The following is a 26,391-nucleotide window of genomic DNA, read 5'->3' as shown; positions in this document are numbered from 1 at the left end:
AATGAGACCCACAACGAACCTGGAATTAACAGTACAGATAATATCTGTTACTAAACTTGTACAAAGCATTTAATTAGTGGGGTTGTATTATGGTGGCCATGATTTTTTAAAAACATGTGGTTCTGAGAGGGTTTTGCCCACCATCTATCTCTATGTGATGATGTGGCATGAGACCACGGTTTTCATTAGGTCCTTGTTGAACTGTACATATCTGACATGCCTGTGGTAGTCATTTTTACAGGCCAGTTAATGGTTACTGTAACTGCTACTTCTGAACATTTTCAGTGCACTTACAGTGGAAAATATCTCCTTCCATTTCAATTTTCTGTTCAAAAATGCCTTCACTGTTACCTAATGGAAGCATCAGTCTTAATCAGCTTACCATGCTAATTAAAATGATGTATAGTACATGTTGGCACCTACTGCATGTCTGTCCGCCGTGGAAGAGGAATCCCTCGTCTGTTGTTGTGTTAATGTTTTTCGTGTGGAGTCTCCATAATAAATATCCATAATAAAAGTTTTAGGGTGTTTCATGTTGTTCATATTTTAGAGCATTAAATGAGAAAATTGTGGTTTGGGGACATATCATTCAAACCAACCTGGCAATTAAAAGTTTCCATAAGTTGCATAACATTACAAGCCATTAACCAACCTCCAAAGGCTTGTTGAGACAGAAATCTGGCTAAGCAACATACAGCACTTTTTCAGCAGATTTTGTGGCACATAATTTTAGTCATAAATTGGGTTAATGATGAGAGTATGATGCGATTGTGCACGTTCCCCTGACTTTCTACTTCTAAATGGCATTATATTTATATTTTAAACATGGTTAATATAAATGCCTCCCATGCAGGCAAACAGTTTGGGAGGATTTGAGTGTGGATCCCTCTTTTGTGCTCTCATTTCCTGTCGTCTATCTACTGGTGCAATTTAATAAGATGCCCTTAAAAAGACTATCAATCAAGACAATCAAAACTGCATTATAAGATCATTCTGCAATTATAGTAAGCTAACAAGTGAAAGTTGTGGCCGTTTTCGAAGGCAGGAGTTGGTTTTGATGAGGTCTGTAGCAACAATGAAACAGTGGCATCTAGACGTCATTCAAATAACCTCTGCACATCATACTTTTTTTTTTTTTTCTATAAGGTCAATGTAGTTCTGTTGGAAGTGGGGTAAAGTGACCTTAGTGCCAAAGGTTTTCAGGAAACCCAGGCCACACCACTTTAATCTGTGTTGTTGTACAGACAGAGAAGAAGCATGTTGCCTTGTTAAGGTTCTTGACCTTCTCGTATTCTCCTCTCCGCCTTCCTGCGGTCCACCTCAGAGTTCTTGTTTCAGGACATTTTATATCTCTCACTGCCTGGGCCCCTCAGATGGAAATCACAGTGGACAAGTCTTTATTTTACTAACTGGCGAAAAAGCCTCAACAGGATACTGAAATGATCAATGTGGGGCAAAGATACCCACTGAAAATGTGGGCGCGTGGAAAGGAAGGCGGATTAGAATGAATTGGAGAAGAGAGAAGAGTGAGAATCGTGTAGTGTTGTATCTGGTAAAGGTGAGATACATATTGAGATAGTGTGAAGAGAGCAAAAAGGAAGCGGCAGCGGAGAGAAACAGAGAGGCACGCATGAAAAGAGGATGAGGGTTCCATGGAAGATCTTGTGCCCAGCGTTGGAAGTTTTGCCAGTCAAAGCAATGAGTCACACGTGACCTTGAGAGAAGAAATAACAGCAGAGGGATCCCTGGACTTCCACGGCAGCTGATGTGGTCTCCTTGTTTTCTCTGGTGAGGTTTCTGAAATGATTTAGGGGAAACTCTTCTGGGCTTATGAACCGCGTGGTGTTGAGAGTGACGCATGCAACAAGGCTTATTTTATTCTCAGGAGATGTTTGCATGCTTGTCTGATGCAGAAGCGTCATTTTCAGAGCACTCTGAGGATCACTTTAGCATGCAATTACTATTTCAACCGAACACTAAAGCAGGTCGGTTCACCAATTCGTTCATCCCACTATGCACAAGGTGTGGTATTTTATATTTTGGGCCAGTGTTTTAAAATACCGTATGAGTCAGGATCAAGATGTGCCTGTAGAGGAAGATGTGGGTTCTCAGAAAGGAGATTTCCATAAAACATTTCTATAACAGACTGAAGTATCTCAACAACCACTGGCAAATTATTACTTGCTAACATGCTAAGCTAAAATGTTGATATGACATCAGAGTATGAGTTACAATGTGAGCCCCTACAACTAGCGTAAAGGCCATAATTTTATTGGCAACCTTAAATGGGATTACAAAATAATCAATGTTAATGTGTAACATTGTGATGCAAATAACAAGCATCACTTAATTTGTAGACTACATTATACAAAGGACAATATATCTGTCTTTGTGACAAGAGACATAGTGATTATTTATATTATTCAGCAGGACACTCTGATGTAACTGCTACCAGGAAACCACCCACACAATAAATAGCAAAAAATAAGGAGGCAACTATTAGGATAAGTATTCAGTACTGTTTACTGTTATTTTCATGCTAAAAACAAGCCCACTCTTTAGCAGCGGCTTCCATCTAAATGCCGCACACATACATTATATTCAAATGAATGGACTCCAGTTCAATGTTCCTCCTGTTCCCACTTGACCTTGGCATTCCCTGGCATGCACTGTGTCGCCCACTAATGTACAAAATAAGATTTATTTCACATTCCTGCCACTGGTTGACAAGCTAATAAGGGCTATCTGGCTTGAACTATTTCAGCGCCAACAGAGTGTTTCAGAATCAGGTCTTATCAGGCAAAAGACAGATAGAGAGAGAGAGAGAGAGAGAGAGATTACGTAATTAAAGGAGATTGAAGTTGATGTTGCTGAAACAACACATGTATTGTTTTGAATAGGAAATGTGATATCGAATCTCCGGGCCATTATAAACTTTGCTGTGAACTAGACCGTGGACTATGCACCAATAGGAATTTAGATTCAAGTTAAAAGCAGCGATATTTATGAGGTCCATAAAGTAAGTAAGTATAGTCCATTGCAGGTCTCAGATGACAGCAGTGTATTCACTTTTACGAATGAATGAATTATTTTACAGACAATTCTTTGCTGGGAATCTACATAATACTGTAAAATTCATCTGAAATATACAGTTGAATTACAAGGACTTATTTACAGCGCTTTAATTATTTTGCCGCCAGCAGGGGAAAAGTAACAGTCAGGGAAAGTCAACACACAAGGGGCAGCGGCCTGCTTCCCTGTTTGTCTAATTCGTTTTATGAGAGGAGTGCTGAATGTGTGTGTTTGTGTCTAATGTTTGCTGTACTAAACAAGCATGTGGCAAAGAAGTTCTTACTCACTGGCCACAATGTACAGTGGCGCAGACCCAAAATAAAGATGGCCTTACTGTGCAGCTACTGTACTTACAGTGTACGCTACAAGGCGTCACCCCCGGCGACCTCCATAAAATAACCAGAGTAAAAATAAAACTTATACCATAAAGAAAGAGGAAGTAGATTTTGGCTGCAAGCCTTTAATCTGACACATTATTTTGGAATATTTCTGTTTCGATAGGAAATATTTATTACTCTCAACAGCCAAACCAGATATTCCCTAGAAAAATCACTGGGCACGTGCAGCACTAGATTTTTTAAAGCCTATAATAAACTGTAAATTGTTTTACTAAGTCATAGATGACAAGACTACGGTCTAAAGCAGCTTTCTTTGACAAGGTTAAAAGATGCAGAATAAGTGAAAAGGGTAACACTTTCCTTTAAGTCCCCCTAATGAGTATTTGGAAGCAGTATATATATATACAGTATAGTATATATATGGTATATATACATTTTATGAATGACTTAAAACACACTATTTAGTTGATACAGTTGTTATAACGTGTTTATTAATCTGGGTTGCACCTTGGTGGGGGGTGGGATCAGAAAAATACATTATCAGACATTATAGGTGGGTCTGTCACAGGCTGTGACTATCATGGCCGATCACATTCACTACTTTCTTCTGCTCTAAACACTAATCTCTCCTCACTGACACACTGACAGTTTGGGAATCCTGTGGAGAGTTTTCCTCGGTGGAAGCTTATTGTTGTTGTTGAACATGTTAAAGATGCTGTGGCTATCAATCTTTCTGTGAATATGGTGCGCACATTTTGTTGCCATCACATAATCCATACACTCACCTTCAATACCTACATAGTACCATAATTAACATGAAAGCATAATTAGAAACGCCATCTTTATTGTATTTTCTTTTATTTATGAAAAAACTTTTTCAAGTTTAATTCAGTTAAATTTGATTGACTTAAAAATTGACTGAAAAATAATTGTTGAAAATCTGCCAATTAGTTATCATGATCCTTGCAATGATCCACAAACAGATTAGAGTTTTGAAAGCAACATTTTGTCTTTTGTTTAGGGGAACACCACTGTAAAATATAACCCTAAGAGTCTCTATCACATGGTGTGACTTATCACAGCCACACGCCTACCTGTATCATAATTAAGAATGTGGTGCTCTCCGTAATATTAACCAAACTCATTAAAAAGATAATGTGAATAGAACAGATTTTCCATGGAAACTGAAATTGTTTCATTGCACTGAGTTAGCTGTTTTGAGTGGGTCCTTCTCATGCACATGCCTTAATTTAATTTAACCAGCCAATCTGCCATGAATAAACTGAGTGCAGATGAAACAGCTGCTGCCTTCACATGGCCTTTGAAGTAAAATAAAACTGATTAATTTGAAAGTCACAACCCCCATGAAATGACTTGTCACACCATCAGAATTTGATCTGTTCGGCCCGACAACATTTGGAAAGTCTTAACGGGCCACACAATTTAATCATTTAATCCCCATTCAAATTAGCGGAGGGCTAGCCAGCTCAGCAGGCCCAAGACAGTAGTATGCATGCTCTATGGGCCTACGATGTGGAAGACCCAGGTCAAGCAACTTTCATAGGACTTGACGGAGCCCAGCCTTCAACGGTGTACCCAGTTCTTTTTAAACATCCATGAACCTGCCCACAATCCCCCCTTCGCTAAATCCTGCCCTCCTTGATTACTGTTGCTAAACTTTCTGCATCCGGCAGGTCAATATGGTGTTTTCAACAATATATTAGGGAGCGATATTCCAGAGAGTGTGTATGGTGCAGCAAGACGGGGTCTACAGCCATGCTAGCAGCTCTATGAAGCTGCACCATAGACTTTAATGTGTGTGAAGACCTTCATAGACAGTCTATGGGGTGTACATTGAGATAAATGCTAATCTACATATGCTAGCATGCCCATAATGAAAATGCTAACCTGCTGACGTTAAGCAGGTATAATGTTCAGCTCATTTGTGCATAAGCATGCTAACATTTCTGATTAGCTAACAACCTACAAACTAATCTCATTAGTTTTTAGGGTATTTGGGCAGAAACCAAAGTATTGGACAAACTGAAATTTTGAGATGATGATGGTGTTAGATGAAAATTCAGAGGAACACCAGAACTCTTACACTTTATCCTGAGAAGAACATGAATGTGTGCATAAAATTAAATGAAAATAGGTTTTAAAAAAAGCAAATGCACAGTTAGCTAGTCTAAGATCTTCTGTCTGATTATTCCAAGACTTTGGGCCTAAGCAAGGCCAAAGCCCTGAGCCAAATCTCAAAAAAGGCTTCTAGAAATCACGAGAATATTATTATTACATAATATTATTGTTGCATCCTCAACAGGTCTCTGAGAAAACTTGTCTGGTGAAACAGTTATGGTACAACTGCAATTGTTCTGGCAGTCAGTGATATCTATCATGCTATGACATTTCATATTCATATTCAACAAAACTAGTGTGAAAACATCATTGAAGTTGTTATATTTTCAAGTGCAATTATATAACCCGCTTCAACTTCAACACATAGGTGCCATAGTCAATATTTATCTAAAAATGATCTGATCTGAAGAGTGTGTTTCCACTTTTCTCAATCTTTCTTTTTGCTGTGTTTCCTTTTTTTGCTTTCTCAGACATACTATCACCTACTATTATTTCAAATCTAACGTAAAGTATGCTTATTCTAAAATGAAATAATTAAGACTTGACAGCGGGGTTTCCACTTGAGTCGTGCATTTTCGCTTTGTTGTCTTTTTCCATCATTATCTCTGTGAGTATTTTCCACTGGGTTAATCTCCTGCAGTCTCCAGTTACCTTGGAAAAGATGACAAACAGGCCAGCAGCCTCTGAAACAGCAGCATGTTTTCCTGCTCTCTCACCAGGATGCCACTGGCATGCAGGCCACTAGGCTTTCCCAGCACCGGGCACTTGGCTCTGCTCACAGAGAATGGCCTGCATGCAAGAGGGGAGTGTGTGGGTGCTACAGGCAGTTACCGGAGAAGGTAAATGTGTGGAGGAAATAGTGTGCGTGGAGAAGAAACAGGCATCATTTTGTGTATAGATATTCATACAAATGTAGAACTTTTGACTCATTTTTGTTGTCTTGTGTGGTTTACCTCTTGCAAAATAAGAAACTGACATAAAGATTTGGGTTAGTGAATGAAGAAAGCCCATATTTCATTCCTCAGCTTCCCTTTACAATCCCTGAATGAACATCATGATGACACTGTGCCATGCTCAAAGTAATCCAAAGCTTAATATTCCTGGTATCACTTATGATAATGACTGGCGGCAGGATGGTGAGTTGGACTTAAACAGTACCTGTTACATTGACAGATTTGGTGAAATGGAGAATGTTTTGTTTTTTCTTAGCTGCTAGGAACCACAAAAAAACAACCAAAATATGATATGATGAAAATGTTTTTAAATAACTGTTGATTTTGATTTAATGTAAAAAAAATAAAATAAAAATGAATAGCATAAAAGCTGTTTCATCTATTCCAAATGGGGGTTATGGTAAAGTGAACTAGTAAAATTTTCTCTCAGACTTTTCTGAGCAGACAACATGAGAAATTTAATGGAACAATGAGGTGTCAGATAACAATACAACAATACACACATAGTTTCATTCAGGTGAGTCACACACCTCATAAAAAAACTATGGAAAATGTAATGACTTTCAAGTAATCCTGTTGACCTCATCCAAAACCTCTGACTCTTAAAGAACAGTGAACAGTGTCCTAAGACATACGTATTATTCATTAAACCATGCATGTTACACCTGACATGTGTGCAGCTGTGCTCTAACAAAGCGAGACTCATTTTGTCAAGCAAAAGATTGTTTAAAAATCCGGGAAACTCAAATTCCATGTTTTTTTGGTGCTATATTATTGTAAAAGCTTTTCAACTCAAAAGCACAACTTTAAGACCAGGCTGGTAAAAAATAAAAGGTGCCTTAAAAAGACTTAAGGTCTTAAGGACAAAAGACAAAGCTGGGCAACCAGGGAAGATGTGGCAGACTTATGCTAAAGGGCAGACCTGGTCTATCCAGGCCTGGTCCTGGGGGCCCACTGCCCTGTATATTACAGATGTTTCCCTGCAACAACACACCTGATTCAGATGAATTGATTGTTATCAGGCTTCTGCAGAAAGTGACGATGAGCTGATCCTCTAAAACAGTGGTGGCAATGTGAGACATTGACGTTGAGACAAGTCTGGGCAGCTGTGGTTAGCAGTGGTGCAGTTTGAACCTGGGGCCTTTCTGTATGGAGTCTGCATGTTCTCCACGTGCTTGCATGGGTTCTCTCCAGTAACTCCGGCTGGCAGGTTAGGTCAACTGATGACTCTAGATTGCCCATAGGTGTGAGTGTCACTGTGGTTGTCTGTCTCTATGTGTTGGCCCTGTGATTGACTGCCTCTCGCCCGAAGTCAGCTGGGATTGGCTCCAGCCCTCTGTGACGCCTTGAGGATAAGCGGTATAAACAATGGATGGATGATTATTTTTAGATTATACATAGGATACAGGTATAGAGGCCATATTATTGCAGGAAACCTCTTTTGTGTCATTCCTATCAGCTATGATGACATTTTACTAACTCACTTAATTGCTTGAATCTAGGAAGCCAGTAACGTTATGTTACAGTCACTGGTTGTCATTTGGTCTACTGGTTGATTACCTATTATCAAGACGATGGGTGTTACCTGATATGAGCCTTTCAGAGGCACACACCAAAATAGAGAAAGAGAGAGTGGAAGGAAACCTGAATGCAAGAAAATTGGCATGTTAAAGTTTTACATGCAGCAAGGCTATTTTGTTGAGACTATGATAAACAATGAATAATAACCCTAATCCCAGATGTATTTTGATTTAGGTCCTGTCAGTGTTTATATGTTAACCTAAATGAACTGCAACCAAAACTGAGCTCATTGCGTGGTTTGGCAATGGACCAGAGGACATCAGGCCCTGCTTCCAAGGCGACACAGCAGGAGACGAGTTGAGCTCACCTTGGTTCTCCAGTACCTCCTGTGGCAGGACAATCAATAATTGGGTCCAGTCAGGCAACTACATTCGTAGGTCAGTAAATAAATGACTCTGTTTTCTCTCCAAAACAAGCAACAATAGGGGGTTGTTAAAGTGTGTTTGATTTTGTAACTGCTTGTGCTGCTTGCCTTGTTGGACTCTTTTCTAGCAATGTCGTCACCTTCCCCAAACCTCAGTAGTTAAGTTTGTGAGTGAAGCATTATCACAAATGTTGGGAAAATAAGACCCAGTTTCTAAAAAAAATCCACCAAATTATGTGCCCTTCCTGATTTCATTTGCTTATTCCTACCAATATATATAAAATTAGGAGGCCCAGGGGCCAACACAAGACTTCCAGTCATCCTCTCTCTGCCATTTACAACCAATTATACTTGTTTGCTTTTCTAAAGAGACATACTTGTGCTCAGGCTGATTTTACAGTGACCCATTTCGGTGTGAATGCCCAACACTGCCAAATTGTACTGAAATTCACAGCCAGACAGATAGACAGACACGTGCTTTTTACATGTTAGATTGCCAGCCAGCCAGGAGTGTGAGCTAAATCCACTGATGGGTTCATAACCAGTAAAGGGGCGTTGAAAACTATATTTGTCTGAGCTGGGGTCTGGCTGACTGGAAACGGTGCAGAGGAAACCGTTGAATCCTTCAGGAAAGAGAAATTGATAGGTGCACTGATGGAAAAATGCCACAAAAATGAGGGAGGGGGGAAAAAGGAAAGACAGCAAAGGAACCTGAGGAAAATAAATTCAAGACGAGCTAATCTGATATAGATCTCAACTCAAAGATGGCAAGTAAGGAAAAAGAGATCGGTGGAGACAGGGAATAAATAAATATCAATGAATGTGTTCCTTTGGGCCTTCACCACACTGTGCCATATTTATTTAGGTTGTCAGGAGGAGAATTTTGTTAAGCTGCGCCCCATCCATCCATGGGAGGTTTTCTTTTCAGCAAGGTCTCCCTCTCCGACCACAGCAGTGGTCCGCTGACGGTCACACTGCGGCCAAACCCTCGGGCTGCTTGACTTTCTTGGAAGCGTCATCACGACCACATGAAGAGAAAGAGGGAATACCATATTGTTCTGCTAAAAGAGGAGGAGGACCTGTAAGCATGTGTGCAGGGCAGGCTGGCAGGCAGGAAACATTTACACACGCATACACACAAAACCTGAGCGGACAAATGACCTCTTATGCTAGCAAAAAGAGATGGGCTGGGGACCAGAACAGCTGCCTGCCAGGAATAGCATCACCACAGTGTGTGCATGTGTGATAGAGGGAGAGAGACAAAGAGAAAGTATGCATGTGATCTTGTCTCTCGATTGCGATTCTATCAGCTGTTTTTCTGATAGCTGTTATTTAATTCAACTTTAATTACTTTGAATGCTGTAGCTAATTGGTTTAAGTGACAGCAGATGTGAACTTCACCTGTTTTCAAGTGAATCTCTTTGGCGGAAGAACAAAGAAGAGGCTCACACCAGTCCTCATGACTAAGACACTAACAGAAGCAGGTCATTCTACCCTACGATACTGTAAGTGTGACGCTACAATTTAGATTATCGAAATAGGGGAAAAGTAGAATAATCTGTTTAAACTGTGCCCTTTGTTTGATTAGGAAAAAACAGTGGCTGGTGGCAGTGTGCACACCAGCACACCCTGTCCTCACATCCACAGATCTGACTGTTGGAGGCTGAAAATGAGGAACAAAAATCAATGAAAAGACCAGTTTTACTACAATTTTCTTGTTTTTCTACAAATAAACAAATTGGCTTTACTGTTTTGGTTCACAGTCACACAGTGTGTCTCTCTCACTGGATGAGTCCCTTTGAACTCCGAAAATTGTTTTTTGATTTTGTGTCAAACTAAGATTCAGCCGCTGTTACTGTTAAAAATCTCTAATCATTACTTTGACAGAAAACGATGCACACGTGTTTCCTGAATTGTATTTTGGACTGGAGGAGTGGAGTAATGAGACAGCTGTAATAGCTATAATGTGTTTCTTTAGTCAGTGTAGTATTTAGTCAGTGCAATATTTTCAGCGTTCTTTATTTCCAGACTTTATTAGTTTTATTAGTTAGTTTATTATTTATATCAAGGACACATGTTTCTGATTATTAGTCACATGCTTAATACCAGACAAAAAAAACTGAAACACATGACAGAACCGAAAAAAGATGCTAAAATCTTATAGCATCTCACTTTTAAGCAACCAAAGACATACATCTACCAACAACAACACATACAGTGTTCAGTAGCATCAGTTGACTTAAAAATGTGTTTGGTTTGACTTTTCCTCTTGTCAACCTTCACGTGAAGCAGATGCAGCCGGTCTGTGTATCACTGATCGGCCTTTCTGACACGTCACAGTAGGAATAATGAAATAACTGATGGCTAAATTGTATTTAGTTGGTTCACTTTCAGGGTGCTGGTATTGTGCATCCAGGTGACTGTCACACTGTCATAACTTACAGGGACACTTGAATACAAGTGAGCCATCGCTACTGTTGTAACGACACTTGTGCTTTTCCTACTATAGTGTGGTATAAAAGGATCATTAAATGACAACAAAAATCAAAAACACAGGAGTAAAAGTGGATAACTGTGTATTTTTATTCAGTATAACTAAGCTGTCTAGTTTTTGTTGACTGAAACTAGACCAAACTGACAATCAAATGTCTAAAATGTGACTACGACTAATAAATAAAACTTTTATCAAAAGAATGAGGCTAAAACGAAACAAAAAAACACGTGCTGAAGTGAGCACTACTTCTCTCTGAGACGCAGCCCCAAAATTTGCACTATGATTATTTGAGAATCAAACCTGCCGACGCAGTCACATTTAGGCCGTCGACACTTGAGCTTATCCAGATTTTATGTTTTTAATTAGATCAGATGCTTTCAAAGGGTGTGCGTGTTTGGATGATCTATAATTGTTGCCAAAGTTCCTGCTAGTTTCTCTGTGGCCGTAGTTGTGAAAATAAAAACATGTCTCCATATTCAGAGGAGACTGTCATTCCAAATAATTAAACCATGTATTGGTTGTGACTGGAGACAAGTGCCTTTGGACAATATGTGAAATTTAAGGATTCAGGATTAAGCTGTAAAATGTGTATCACGATTAAAAAGGACGTCTTGAAGGGGAAACATTTTCAACATTTCTCTACATCCACATCAGTCAAACAGCTGTTCTTGTCTCTCTCCAGGTTCGGATTAATATGATGGCCTTGAATTGCAGACAGCTATTTGGGGTATTTCCCTTAATTTTCTTCTCTGCTGTTATTAAATATAAGTTGTCTGATTAAGTGCTCAAGAGAAAAACTCAACATCCTTTCTCAACATACAGTACGATAGACTGGACACTTCATTTTATGGAGTCTAAGGACATTTTGAGGTTATTCATTGCATTCCTATTGCGGTAAATCACTGTAATCTTATTGTTTTACCATCTATCCTGTCATCTCCATGAACCACAAACAAAATAGGAATGACACTGGGAAAACACATTGTACTATGTATGAATGTAATATGAGCCAGTTGTGAAATTCCTCTTCGCATTTGTCATCAATTTACTGTATGTGCTCTGAGTTTACGGATGAATTTACACTGAAACTATATTGTTTTTTTTCCGTCTTTGTGGCGAAGAGGTGATGTCAAAAGGACAAGACTGATGTTGAAACAAGGAAATGACCCTCCATCAGGATTCATTATGTTGAGACATCCTGTCAAAGTACATATCTGTGCAACAAACAGTTAAAATGTAATTTTTTTGTTGCTGTGTAAATGCAGCCTTAGAGGCCATAATCAGAAACGCTCTGGTGATGCCTCTAAAAACAGTTTAGCAATCCTTGTCTGGTCGGAAACTATTTATTTCCACTTTCAAAGGCAATAGGAAACATAAATGAATGTTCTCCAGTGGAATCACACAGTGGCTCGGTGCTGGGAAGGCAGTGTGGGCCAGACAGGAGAGAAGACTTGTCATGAATTGGTGTGTGGGCTGCTGGTAATGCTAAGCAATGGGTGGTAGAGTGGTGGAGAACACTTATGTACCAGGGGTGAATAAACAATGAGGTCTGCTGTTGTAATGGTTGGCAGAGGTTCTCACAGTTAGAATCACCTTTATTGACTGTAATGCATCACTTATAAGCTAGAATTAGAAGGGAATAACCACAGTTAGTAGCTATTCATTCTTTTCTGATAACAAACAGTGTGTGCATTTGGACAGGATAGAAAATACCCAACTTTAAAATGATAATATATTGGAAACACTATCTTTACAGGGACAGCAGCCGACAGTATAAATGAGACAATGTCTTTGGTTAAATCTACAGTATAGGCCATAGACTGTAGAGTATATTTCATTCCTATATTTTAACATCTGCACTATTGTATGTCTTTTTTGTCTTATATTTTGTTATAGTAATGTTGTATCATTATTGATGGAGGGAGCCTGACAACTAAGAACGTCTTTACCAATGACTGCTTCACTGTAATGTTGTGCATATCAAAAAAAAAAAGTATTTGAAATTTGCTTAACTAGTCTTTTCCTAGATTTTTTTTCTCAGCAAATGTTTTTTCTCACAAAAGACATAAGTACATGACAAAAAATAACATAGTATAACGGGACTGTTTTTAATGGCACACTATTATTCAAAGGAAATCACAGTAGTATTTTGAGTAGTAATACAGTTGCTGGTGCTGCCTTAAAATAATGCTTAAGTGATTTAATAATAGGCAGTTTAGAGTGGGCTCATAAAGGACAGTGTGGGCACTGGCTGGCATGATAGCTCGTACTTACTATAACTATAGCTCGTAACTTACAATAACAATGGTAGAGTTAGCTTGTGTAAGAGGTGATTAAACAAGGGTTTGCTACTGTAAAAGCTGGCAGAACTGTGTGGCCTGGATCATATGATGGCTGCTGTGTGTGTTATACAGTCCTACAAACCAATAAAAATACACCGCAGAGCATTAGTTTGTACCCCAACAGAAGTATAACTGAAGCGTTGTTTCCTAGGGCAACAAACTCACAGCCAATTCAATGGCTGCTATAGATTTCTAAGTATTCTCCAGACTTTTGTGAGTTTGGGCTTAGCAAGATTAGAGTCATGGTAGACACATGCAACAGATGTAGAACAGTGTTTGGCGTAGCTAACAGGGTGGTGACTGAAACTGTAACACATCTCAGTACAGGGTTAGAAAATCTGGGTGGGAAAGCTAATTTAACAAGAGCCTCGCCTAAGCCTTCAGCAGTAACCAACAGTAGGACATGAATTGGGACACATTTCAATACTGAGAAATAGTGTGCATGTTTAACAAAGGATAAATAGAGGTCTGAATGAAATATTGTGATTAGCTAATATTGGCAGTGTCTGGAGAGGCAGTGAATTGCTGAATTTGATCAAAAGTGTCAAGGATACAAATGATGAAAAGATTTTCTTTTCCCTCTTTTCACAACAAATCTATGCTTATCAAGGACGCATTACAAATAAGAGTTTGTTAATGTTTTAGTGGGAATTCTGCTTCTTTTCCAACTTGATTGATACAAATTCACAAATACTGTTTTAATATGTCTGCATGCAGTTTAAAAGTATGTTACACAGTCAGATTAGCTAAAATTAGCTCAATCTCTGTCTCTGAGTATGAAATGATGTAGCAGAAATACACATTTTCTCAATACATCACAATTATCTTATTTTTTGGAGCTATGATTTCTGTCTGGCAGAACACATATAAACAGGAAGTGGATTGGGTCCACCGTAGGGAACTGACAAGCTAATTTTTTTTTACCTAAAATGTTCAGCTCACTACATTTCTTAACCAATTCTAAAGGATACTAAAGGATATAAAGGATATAAAAAATATTTTTATGTTTTGTGAATGTGCTACAAAAATATTGCTTTAAGTTTTTTAAGACTTAAAAATCAAGTAGCCAATCAGTTGGGCTTTAATGAGTAGAGTTATTTTGCTGTAATTAGTAGTTTAGTTAAACCCACCAAGTAGAACTGCCCCACTGAACACCCAGTAATTGAATTGAATAATTGGGGGAAAAAAAATGTATTCTTCATGACATCCATATCTACCATATTACAGTTCAATTAGAGTGATACCCGACTGTGGTAAAATTCTTGCTAAATAATTAAGCGTGCAAAAAGTCGTTGTGAACAATCACACCATAGTCTCATGCAATAACCTACTTTGGCATAGCTACAATGCTTTTCATGTGGACACACCTTAAACAGATACCAGGTCAAGTTCAGTCAGCAACCACCTGCCTAGCCCCCTTTTCATAATACAGTCCTACTGTTTAATGCCCACAAATGAGTCACTGCGGCTCTTTTCACAACATTTCACAGTTTCTGTCATGTTTGTCATAATTACCTCCATATTTGTGTATGTGTTCAGGGTTTGGGGTCAAATAACGTTTTTTTTCCTCTTACAGTTTCCTGTCATTAACATGGACAAGTGCATTTTCCTAATTTTGTGTTTATGATGCTAATTCCAGCCAGTACAGTTTTCACTCACTTTTATGAAGACAGAGCGTGCTGTCACACATAATCCCTCTACAGCTCACCTCCGACCAAGGGAAGCTTGACTCACAGCACCACTGCCTGAATGCTAAGGCAGAAATGATGCAGCGCCATAGAGCAACCTTTCATCTGAGATTTCAGTGGGAATAAACAACAGGTCTGATTCTATGGTATAAACGAGTATGTTATGTATATGAGTTTAACAATTTTGCGTTAAGCATGTAAGCCATATGCATAATCAGTTAATGGATACAATGAATGTAAACACACTCCGCTGCAGACCTGACCTGTAGATTTGTCTCGTTTAATTGGACTGTAACCTAGAAAAAAGACTTTTGACTTGATTTAGAAATGGCTGCAATAGTCTGGGACTTCACTACTTCATCACAGTACTTTAATTGGAACAGATAAGCAAACATTCATCAGCCAAGTACCAAAGAAAACATTCCTCTTCTTGCTTTTATTGGACATTAATATTTTATTGTTGAGGTCACCTCATTGTATGATTTTCCTGTGGGTGCTCACACAATTACACATATGAATCAGCACCTATGAACCTCCTCATTAGAGCTATTGTCCCTGAGCCCTTTGGCTGTAAACTACACGACCTTTTCAAGTAGGACTAGCTCAAAGTCATACAACAGCAATCCCAGCTAGTATAGAGCCAAAGAGAATCAGAGTGATTTGCAGCAGTCTGCTTTCACTGAGGTGGCAGAACTCTCACCTCTGTGTAGCTCATGAGGGAACATCCGCATGTGAAATCTCCACTGAGTGCATTCATATCTCGCCAAGCTTTAATAAGACCATCACTGCCGACACAAGCACACGAGTCACAAGCGAAATATTTAATGAAGGTTATGAAGTGAAAGGGAGTGGTGAGTCTTCCTACTGACACCATCACAATAACACAGTTTAGAACCACCAGCAATATGAGTGTTAGGGTGTGGTTCAGGTTGTGAAAGATAACCAAGTGATTCACTGAAACTCATTGATGTGAAAGTGCCCATTCTATTCTGTCTATGAACCAAACAAGACAGCATATCCCTTGGTGTATGACTGGACTCAGACGCCACATATTTATTGTGTGAATCATGGCTTTATTTGTGGCTGAGCATTTTCACACTGAGATGTTAACCAGTTCCTGTATTTCTCAGATGATTGGTCGCCAGGCCCACTGAGCTGGGTTCAGATCCATTTCACCAAAGATCTTCAGGTCCTGCAGGTGTACAAATCACATTTAAAGAAATTGTGTTTGCTTTTGAGTTACATGGTATATGGACTATGTTTGTATAGTGCCTTTCTAGACTTTTAACCTCTCAAAGTACTTTAACAATACATTCAACCACTCACACACCATCCATACACTGAGCTAATAATTTGCACACACACTCAGACTCATATACACACAATTTGGATTCAAGTGTGTTGCTCAAGGACACTTCGACATGCTGGAGGAGCAAAGTTTCCAGCTGCCAATCAATAGTGTGTCATGTCTGTGTGTTAAGTATGGTGCTAGAAACAGATGGAGGCAGTTGGCCCAGGCTGGTATAAAGGCTGGAAGCAGGAAGAAACAGCTGGAAGAAATAGCAGTTCAACAATCTGCCCACCAACATCTCTAAATCTCACATTAAATCCCATTTGTTTAATCTGTACACAAACAGAAATGTGAAAATGACAACTTGTGGTTTCAAGGGGAGTTACAAGATGTCAACGTTCTTGACAAACAACAGCCGGGTGCAGTCACTTCCAGGAATACTGCTGTCACCGTGAGGTCGCCAGGCAACCAGCGGAGACGCTGTTGATTGTTAAGAAATAGTTACACCACATAACTACGCATACTAGATTAATTTGATTTGTCCATTTTGGTCAAACTCACTTATTAGTTGCTGAGGGTCAGAGAAGGGGCTGGAGCCTTCCCAGAACATTTTGGTCAAAAGGCAGGAAAACACCCTGGACACGTTCCCAGTCTATCACTACATTAACAGAGGAATACATTAACACTTACGGGCAATTTAGAGTGTTAAATTCTGCTTCCTCTAGACAGCTGACAAGAAACCCACATGAACATGGAGAAAATATGGACTGAACTGCTTCATGATTTATCATGTGTGGCACTCTATAGCGAGTTGAACGTAGCACATGCCCGCTGAGAGAAAGCATGCATGTTTGGGTTAATCATGACCGGCCTTCACCCTCTCCAACAGTTGAAGGTAGTCCATATAGATGTGGAGGGTCTCAACTCTACAAAACACTACTGTGAATGTGACTTTGAGAGCATTAACAATCAGCTTTTGTCCAGTCTACACCATGTGGATGTGAAAGTGTTGTGCATTAATTCACATAGTGAGTAAGTGTGGTTTGGGTTAATCCCCAAGTGAAAAGATGTCTAGCCACCTATTCAAACTGGACTAAATTTTGTTGACAGGTTAATGTTTTTTTGGAATATAGCCTTTGTTCAGTCCCATTTTGATTACTATGTGGTTAACATATTTCTCGGCAAACGAAAGTGGTTAAAAAGTAAAACTCTTTCCATAAAATAGTGTTATTGTGCAGGTTGGCGAGTGAGATGCCACCACAGAAATCGCAAATTGTTTACTCCCACCAACAACTCGGATTAGTCCGTACAATTCATTGACATTGCAGAGGCCTCTTGATCTTAGATCTTAGTGCAACTCAATGGGTCACAGCTCCTTTGTGTAAAGCTGCAACTGTTTGCATTGCTTGATAAGAAATAAGCTTCAGGGGGGCATGGATCCAGTGAAGGGGCATTCCGTGCTTTTTTGCAACCTGCCACACTACAAAGAGTTTTGGTACGCCAAGCCTCGACCATCAGCCAGCTGCATTGGGTCTCTGAAGGCAACATCAGAGAGCAGAGTGTGGTTGCTAGTGGCTAACCAGTAACCATATTATGAGCTGAGCTCCTAAGTCTCTCTGTAAACCTTCTAGAGGTTCAAAGCAGCGGTGAGGTTTGGGGAGAAGGCCACTCTGTCATGCTCCCATTCAGATGGCTGAGTATTGTGGTCCTGCGTGAGTGGATTGGTCAAATTGGGTCCATAGTTTATCAATGAACATCTGTAGGTTCAAACGGTCAATGGTGGTCTTACATCATCTATCAGTTCTTCTGTTCTGCGGTAGGATTCAGTGAATCTGAAACAATGAAGAAACTGCTTTTGATCTGAATTTCTGAGACTACTGTGAGAGCAAAGATTGGAGTGAGGTAAAGAAGCGTTAGAGTTGAGGAATATTATGTGAGGTTGTTCCCTAAAGAGAGTTATGTCAAGAACGTCACTTCACAACTACAATCCAAGCAACGTTTCCATTGTTAACAGATTTTCTGTTTCGGTAGACAGCTCTACAGAAAACATGGACAAAAAATAAAGGCATTTATTGTGTATGGAGAAAGTCATGGAATATATTTGAACCAGGGTCATCAAGAGCAGAGTTCCCTTAAGCAAAAAGAACAACCCTGGTTTTATTGTGGGGACATTACCAGTGAATACTGACAGATACTGGCCTGTGCATGTCTCTTTAAAGGTCAGGCCCGTCTTTGCTGTCTTTAAAGATCAGAAAATCCTTAAAAATTAAAGAAAAATTTCAAAGCCCTTCAAGGTTGGCCAGAGCTCCTCCCCAAGTCTTTCATGTCATTTTCATTCTGACCGCCACTGCCCTTCCATCGATTTAAACTCTCTCTCTCCGGCCAAGACAGTAATAATCATATAATCATCTAGTTAGAGTTCTTATTGTTAATGCAGTTTCTGGTAAATGTAGGACACACACATCCTGGAGCATGCTACGCCAGTGCCTGCATGCACACGCATGTACATATAAATTCTCAAGTTCATGTCATGTGACCGCCATGTGTGTTCCAGTGGGGTTTTCTGCAAATGTTATGGTGTCCCTGTGTGTTTCTGTGCATGTGTGTAGGCTTCTGTGAGTGTGCATGTGCGTCTATCTGCGCAGTGTGTTTGTGTGTCTGTCTGATCCCTGACCCTCCTAAAAATGTGGTTTAGATGTCCCCGATTCCTGCCACTGGGTAATTTCTTTCCAAGTTTCTGTTTTAGTAATTAACTTTATTCCTCTGAGGCAGCGTAATATGATTGAAATAGCTAAAGAAAAGACAGAAATATTTTCTTAATTTACCCCGGGCTCTTTGTGGATTCTCGGAAGTCAAGATGGTTGATGTGGCTTTGTGATCCATCGTGGTAGTGAGCTGTCATGGTCATTCATTTGAAATGCTGTAGTAGCAAGTAGACCTGAGGAGTTGTGTGACAAATTGGGCACATAACCCAGTCACCACATTATTACAACCACCTTCTTACAGCAGATTCCCTCAAGATGGTACAATATCTAAGGCTTTTACTGCCGTATGTTGATGATTCACACCAGGCAGATTAATTACAAGCTGCTACATCGGCTCTACCTGTGTATGACACACATCCAGAGGCTTCAACGGGCAGAGTGGATGGAGAGGAGGAAAGCAGAAAGCAAGCGGGAAATCACATTCCTGCAACCTCCATGTGTGTGACACACCCCAGTCACCCTGCACCCTGCCTGAGCAGCTGGCCAGCTCGCTTGCGAAAGAGGCGCTGCCGAAACCCCCTTTTGTTTTTCTGGCTTTCCCCTTCTTTTTAGTGGGGCATATTAAAACTGTCTATGGTCTTTTTGTGGTCACACAATGTTCCAATTTCCTCCTATTCCCTAAGTCCTCCTCTCCTCTCCTCTCCTCTCCTCTCACTGTCTTTATGCTGCCATCACATCAAGGAGCCGCCAAATTAGACGTCTGAAGTCAAAGCTCTTTTCATGCTACCAGCCCAGTTTCATTGGGTCAAGTAGAAGACCGGCAGAGTTGTTTTTCCCAAGACAGTTACGGGAAATTCAGATTATAATTTCATGCTGTACTAGGAATGGCCTTAATGTAAATGCAGAGCTATATAGTCATATAAAGGTGTGTGCAATTGGCCTAGAAAACCCTCATGAGTAGGATAGTGGCTCTTGACTCAGTTACAGGCTGAAAATTGTTTTAGAATGAAAGAAAGAAAATTAGGGAAAAATAGATATTTGAGAACTTGATTTCCTCCAATGATGATAATGATATAATGATGATACTATATGATGATGGTAATAATATGTCCCTTGTTCCTTTTATTTCTGTGGTTTTGCGAAACAGTACCACTGTTAAAAGAGCCAATCCTATGATGCAAATACAATTTATTCACTTTATATTTATGATAATTTATGTTTATTCTATCATTACGTTTATTAGATTCTTATAGCTTTGGACGGATGGTAAGTAAAAAAGAAATTTCAAAGTACTGGCTAACTTGAAATAATGCACAGAGGCTGGATATTCTCACTGCCACTTCTATCTGCCTTCCAAAACTGAAAACGCAGCAGCAAAAACTTTTCAGCACTGGATTTCAGGAGTAATATACAATTAAAAAGAAAAACAATACCTTTTGAGTCGTTTTCTGATGGATGATTTACACTCTCATACTTACACTGGTTTGTGAATTAAGACTTTTTAAATAGATCTAAACTTTCCCTTACATAGTTTTTACAAAGTGCAAAAGCACACCGCACCCACGAATAAATCAAATTCAGGCAAAATACAAAAACATACAACGTGACAATTAAAAAGCAATCCCAGGCCTCAGTGATTTAGATGGCGTGAAAACAGACTCATAATATTATATGAAGCCTTGCATGTCATACAAGAAAAACCTAAGAGATTTATTGAAGTTGCACATTTCTTTAAGCATATGAAATGTGACAGACAGATTCAGCAGGCCAACTGTTTATGTGTTTCTCATAGTGTTTCAGCATATACTGTGTGTGTGTGTGTGTGTGTGTGTGTGTGTGTGTGTGTGTGTGTGTGTGTGTGTGTGTGTGTGTGTGTGTGTGTGTGTGTGTGTGTGTGTGTGTGTGTGTGTGTGTGTGTGTGTGTGTGTGTGTGTGTGTGTGTGTGTGTGTGTGTTGGCTGTGACAGGGGAGTTTCCAGACTCCACAGACCCTGATGAATGGGTCACTGTGTGTCCATGTGTGTGTGTACGTGCGGTCAACTGTAACATTTGCACATTCGTTCTCTCATTGATGCAAAATATTCTCCCTCTCAAAATACTGATTCTGTCTCTCATCACTGCATCATCCAACAAACACAGACAGGATGCTCTCTGCTGGATGTCACACCGTTAGAATATCCACACTCAATTCATGTGCACAGTGTGATTCACCAGTGCTTGTTATTTCACCTGCCCAGGCGTCCCTACTCCTGTCGTGCCATGGATCATTTCTGAACCAGAACATCGTCAACCACCGGTTCATTTGGTGACTCACACCCACCGACAAGTGGCTGTCTGCTCAGTCTCCAGACACGCGACCATGACTAAATATCAACTGGGTTCCAAGCTACTGTGGCTACCCAGATTAACAGACTAAGGCTGGCAGAAACCCTTAAACCCCAGTCAAATATGATGTATTGGGGCTAAATATTACTACAGTGATTTCTGCCCTGAAGCTGTTATCCTTGTTCTAAATGAGGACCATGGATCTGTAGGAGGGTGAGCTTTGATCCTGTCACTAATGACCAAAATCAGGCTCAGTTGTTGCACTGCAAGACTTAACTTGTTCCAGTACTGTGGCCAGAGTTCAATAATCGACTGTAGTTCAACACATGAAAGTGGTCAGTGAACCATATCTTTTACATTTGGAGGATTATGTTGCAACATCACTTCATTCCCTGAATACTGGAAACATAGAATTATTTTTTTTTGCGGTGCTGCAGCTTATTCCTCTAAATGTTTTTTCCATTCTAATAAAGGCTGTCATGCATACAGACGACAGAGACAGAGGAAAAAGGACAGGATGGGATTCACTGAGGCAAGTCAACTATGTACTTATTTGTTTTTTTTTTTTTATTTCTCTGCAGCATCTGTGCCCCGCACTTAACCAGCTTGGCAGCAGATATTGTACACTGAAAAAAAGTGAGGAAAATTCAAATGTTGAGTTGAAAGTTTGACTTAAAGCTTTTCTCAGATGGATCATTTCTATCACTGGTATCCTGAGATCACCTTTTGTGACCCTCCTGTTTTTCTCTTTTCACTGAAGTAAGGCTGGGTTTTGTCCCCGAGCATCACGGGTGCATCTTGAGTGGCCTCTGTGCTCTGCTTTGATGACGTAATGTTTTCTTCCTAACGGTCCCTTTCTCCCAGACAACCTCGCTGTAGTGTTGCCAGCGCTCGGTCTGCTCCTCTCATCAGAAGTAGCGAGACCAGAGCACAGTCGCTCTCTGTCCTCCTGCTTTGGCCCTCTGTTTATTTCTCTAACAGGACAGTGACAGATTTAGTCCATCAGACAAGAGGAAGAGGAGAGACTGGCAGGAGAAATGAAAACAAGAGCACATGTGCTCCAGGAAGAAAGTGGGAAGATGGTAAAACGATAGAGAACGAAAGAGCGAATGAAGGAAAGTTATTGCAGTCCCTGTGGCTCTAATTTGTCCCCTTCCAGAGAAGCTAAACAGTCTTTTGTCAACGCAAATGAGCTGAACAACCACTGTGAGCGTGTGTGTTGTTAGAGCTATGGTGATGATGTCACCGGGTCCCAGTCAGAGTCTGAACAAATAATAGAGAGAAATTATTCTGGGAAATGGATGAGAGAAAAAAGATATCAGATTATAAGATGAAAATAGATGAAATGCACTAAATTAAAGGCCCTATTTTCTCAATAAGCTTCTTCTTATGAGCAATGAGCTCCAAAATGAACACAAATCTTTTTGCCAAAGATCAAGCAGTTTTGACAATTTAACATAGGAGAATTCTGTATTTGTGTTTTGGACTGTGCTCTTCTCACTGGTTTGAAATAGGCATGAATCACTTTGAATTTGCTTATGTTGCTGTCAGTCAAATCCGGTCAGATCAAACCAACACAAAGGAGTGCAGAGAGAAGTCAAAATTTAAGGGGCTTTAAAAATGTAAGATGGGAAAAAAATGGTAGTCAAATAAGGAATAAAATGAGGGTTTAATAAAAGTTAATGGAAAACAGATTTTCATCTGAAAACTGTGTTAATAAACAAAAATGCATCATAAAATGAGCATTTCAAATGTCATGATGAAAAACTTGTCAGTCAACTGGATTGGAACATACATTCAAGCTCAGAAGATATGAGATATCCAGTTGACACCCTGACCTTCATCTTCACCTCAAATATTCATCAACATTTCAACACATCCATGAGTTACCTCCACTGGACAGAGAGAAGCCCACTGTGAAACAGTGGAAATAATATCATGCAAATTTAATCTCAACAAAGACACAAGGCCAAAATCAGTCTTGGCGCAGCTATTCGGACTGGACTGATTTTCCTCAGGTGGTGAGAACTTTCAGCACAGCATGTGACAAAGATTTATATACAAAAATCACATTACCACATGTTGTGGTGAAAAGTAGCTCAAGATGTTTCTCAGTCAAACAGCACACGCCTATGAGTAAAATATGACACTTCCATTTGAGGATATGAAAATCTATTCCAAACTGCTTTCTCTTCTGCAGACTTACTCACGGTTCTTGTCAATAAGCAACACTTCACAATAGTAACAATAAAACATGTGCCCAGAAAAACAAGTGACCAGTATGTGTTTCGTAATAATACTTTTATGAGGAACAGGAAGTATTCCAGGGGTGAAAAACTGTCCAGGATCCTAATAGACAGCAGGATAATCCCAACCCCAGAGCCTACAGCATGAATTAGCATTTATATGACGGCTCCAATGTTCCATAAAATCAATCATCTATCCCAATCCTCTTTTCGTCTTTCCTGCCTTACCCCTCCCTTCCTGCTATTTGCCATATCATATGTTCCACCATATGCCCTGGGGATAGAGAATATACGCAAACTTTCATCTGTAAATGACGTGCTGTCATCACTGTTTGGGTGGAGGGAGAAGACGGAGGAAGAAGGACAGAAAGGAGAGAGGCAGAGTGAGAATTAAGTGATATTCAGTCAGAGATGCCACTTCTGGCTGAAATATGCACAGATAGGTGGAAAGATGTGTCTGTGGGTACTTTAACTCAATAGAGGCAAGCTTGGCCGCTGTTTGTAGTGTCTCACTGAAGATGCAGTGGAGACGTCCTACCAGTCAAGTTATTTTTGGTGGCTCGGGGTGCTGGTGGGTGGGGGAGTGGGCTCTGGAAAGAGCTGGCCTTCACTGTGATGCAGTCACGCGTTCTGACAACACCGAGGGCAAAGATGAGCACAAGTTAGTCTAGGAGGAGGAATCTGACATCTGATCCAGCAGGCTGACGGAAAGAAGACAGCGAAGAGCACAGATGAGATGAGCACATCACTATAATAACTCCAGCTGGCTTGCGATGCCAGCTGGAGTTATTATTGGAGAAAAGTTGATTCACCATCATGACCCTCAGCCTGGGAAAAGGAACTCAAGCACAACACCCTCAGTTGAGGCGAGCTCATGGTGGCACACTGGCCAGCAGAGACAATCTCTATAGTCATATGTAATGGAAAGCCAAAAAAAAAACATTGTAGTGATAACAGTTACATCATAAATTGTTGACAAGACCATCTGTGAAACTCCTCCCCCGAATAGTGACTGCCCAGTCATAGTTTAACAAATGTAAATAGGCATAGCAGGCCTGTCAAGCTCTGGATTTCTCAACATACCAAAGTGCTGTGCATGTGGCTCGAGTGATACGCTGCATTTAAGGAGGTTTGTAGGGCGGTGTCTTTTTTAGCCTTCCCAAAAACTAAAGGCAAGAGTGTAAGGAATGCATTTAACAATGTCTGCTAAGAAGCTGAGCGTGTAAGCTGCAATCATTAGCATGTCCAGATGGCTGTCCGCCTACTGCGCTAACCAGCATTAGTTCCAAGGCCAAAGAGCACTTCATATGATAGAATAAAATAAAAGGTCTGACTGGAGCTCCTTGATAGCTGAATGATTGTAGTGCATGACACATGACTGCAACCATCTACGATTAGACCTTTCTCTCTCCCCTGTGTCCGGTTGTACTTAACCAAATCTACTGCTTATATACGTCCCATCAACAAGATTCTCGTTTTAAATACGTCAGCTTACCTGTAGCTAGCAAGCTAATCGGTTTAATTCGAAAATGACAGATAGTTGTGATTTCAGCTGACAGTTCTCTGAAATTAAGGACCCATTGTTTGAAAAAATGAAGACGTTTGTGTGGTAAGTCAGAAAGAAATTAACTAAGCAAGGAGGGACTTAGCGAGCTAAATCAACATAATTCACCTACTGAATCGTCATCAGGCAAACGGCAGAGGAAACAGTCCCATAAATGAATTAAACAAAGCTTGTTTTAGGGCAGATTTACAATACAACACAAGGACCAAGAAAGAGTGAAAGCCATTTGCAGTTGTTTGTCATGTGAAAAGGTCAGCAAGATTTAAAAGAACTTTCCTTGAGGTTGGGGAAGGTTTTGGTCATGATTAAATGAGAAACACTTCAACTAAAAAGTAAACATTTATTCGCAGTAGAATGAAACTTGAAATGAGTTTGGCGCTGAACTCGTGTCAGAGTGGAAGACGTATTTATACGCACACACTGATATTTTCCATATTTTTCAGTGTCAAACTACAGCTCTTAGTGCCCACTTCACATAATCCTTAAGTGGTCGGGAATGTTTTTTTTCCTCACTTCATGTGAATAAAGTTCGTATTTGATCTTTTAGTCATTAGGCTCATTTCATGAAATTTTAGGAGACAGGTTATAGGAAAGATACAGCAGGAATCGAGACGTGGAGACAGAGTCGGAAAGAGACTGGGGAAAAAACATGATGAGTTAGTGAATGCTCGTCATATGATGTCTGCAGATGATCTTACCTTTAATTGGTTGTGTCGAGTTCCTCTCCTTCAAAGCCTCATAACAGTTATTTGGGTTTTAGTTTAGTTAGTTCAGTTTTATCCAGTAGTACCTCTTTGGGGCACATGGAATCTTGCAAACCAAAAGGAAACATAATGACAGGTTTCTTTTTGACGGGTGACAGACAAATTCACTCTCCTGTAGAGAAAAAGTACTTTTACGAGGTGTATTTCCAAACTTCCTTTTTTAAAAAGCTGTGGGAAAAGCAAAGGCCATCGTGTGATCACCCACAAGCAACAGGTTACCTTTTGTTGATCTTGTTATTGTCCTTCTGTTACTCAAATTTAAGAATTAAAAAGTTTTCACACAAATTCTTTGTTATTTTCTGACAAATATTAACATCTCTCCTCTACCTGAAACAGCATTTAAATCATGAACAAATACATGCATAAGCAACACAATACTGTTCTCAAATTTCTCAAATAAAAAAACAATTTGGGTGAAACAGACAAGCGGGATAACAGGACCAGTACACTCAGTAACTGCATCAATTTCTTTGCAATAATTCTCAATTGGAATCAGGAATTTGCCTCTCCACCCCTTCCTCCTGTC

The sequence above is a fragment of the Pempheris klunzingeri genome, chromosome 8 (assembly GCF_042242105.1).
Source record: "Pempheris klunzingeri isolate RE-2024b chromosome 8, fPemKlu1.hap1, whole genome shotgun sequence".
Taxonomy (NCBI): Eukaryota; Metazoa; Chordata; class Actinopteri; order Acropomatiformes; family Pempheridae; genus Pempheris; species Pempheris klunzingeri.
The sequence above is the reverse complement of the archived record's forward strand: the minus strand, read 5'-3'. Positions refer to the sequence as shown.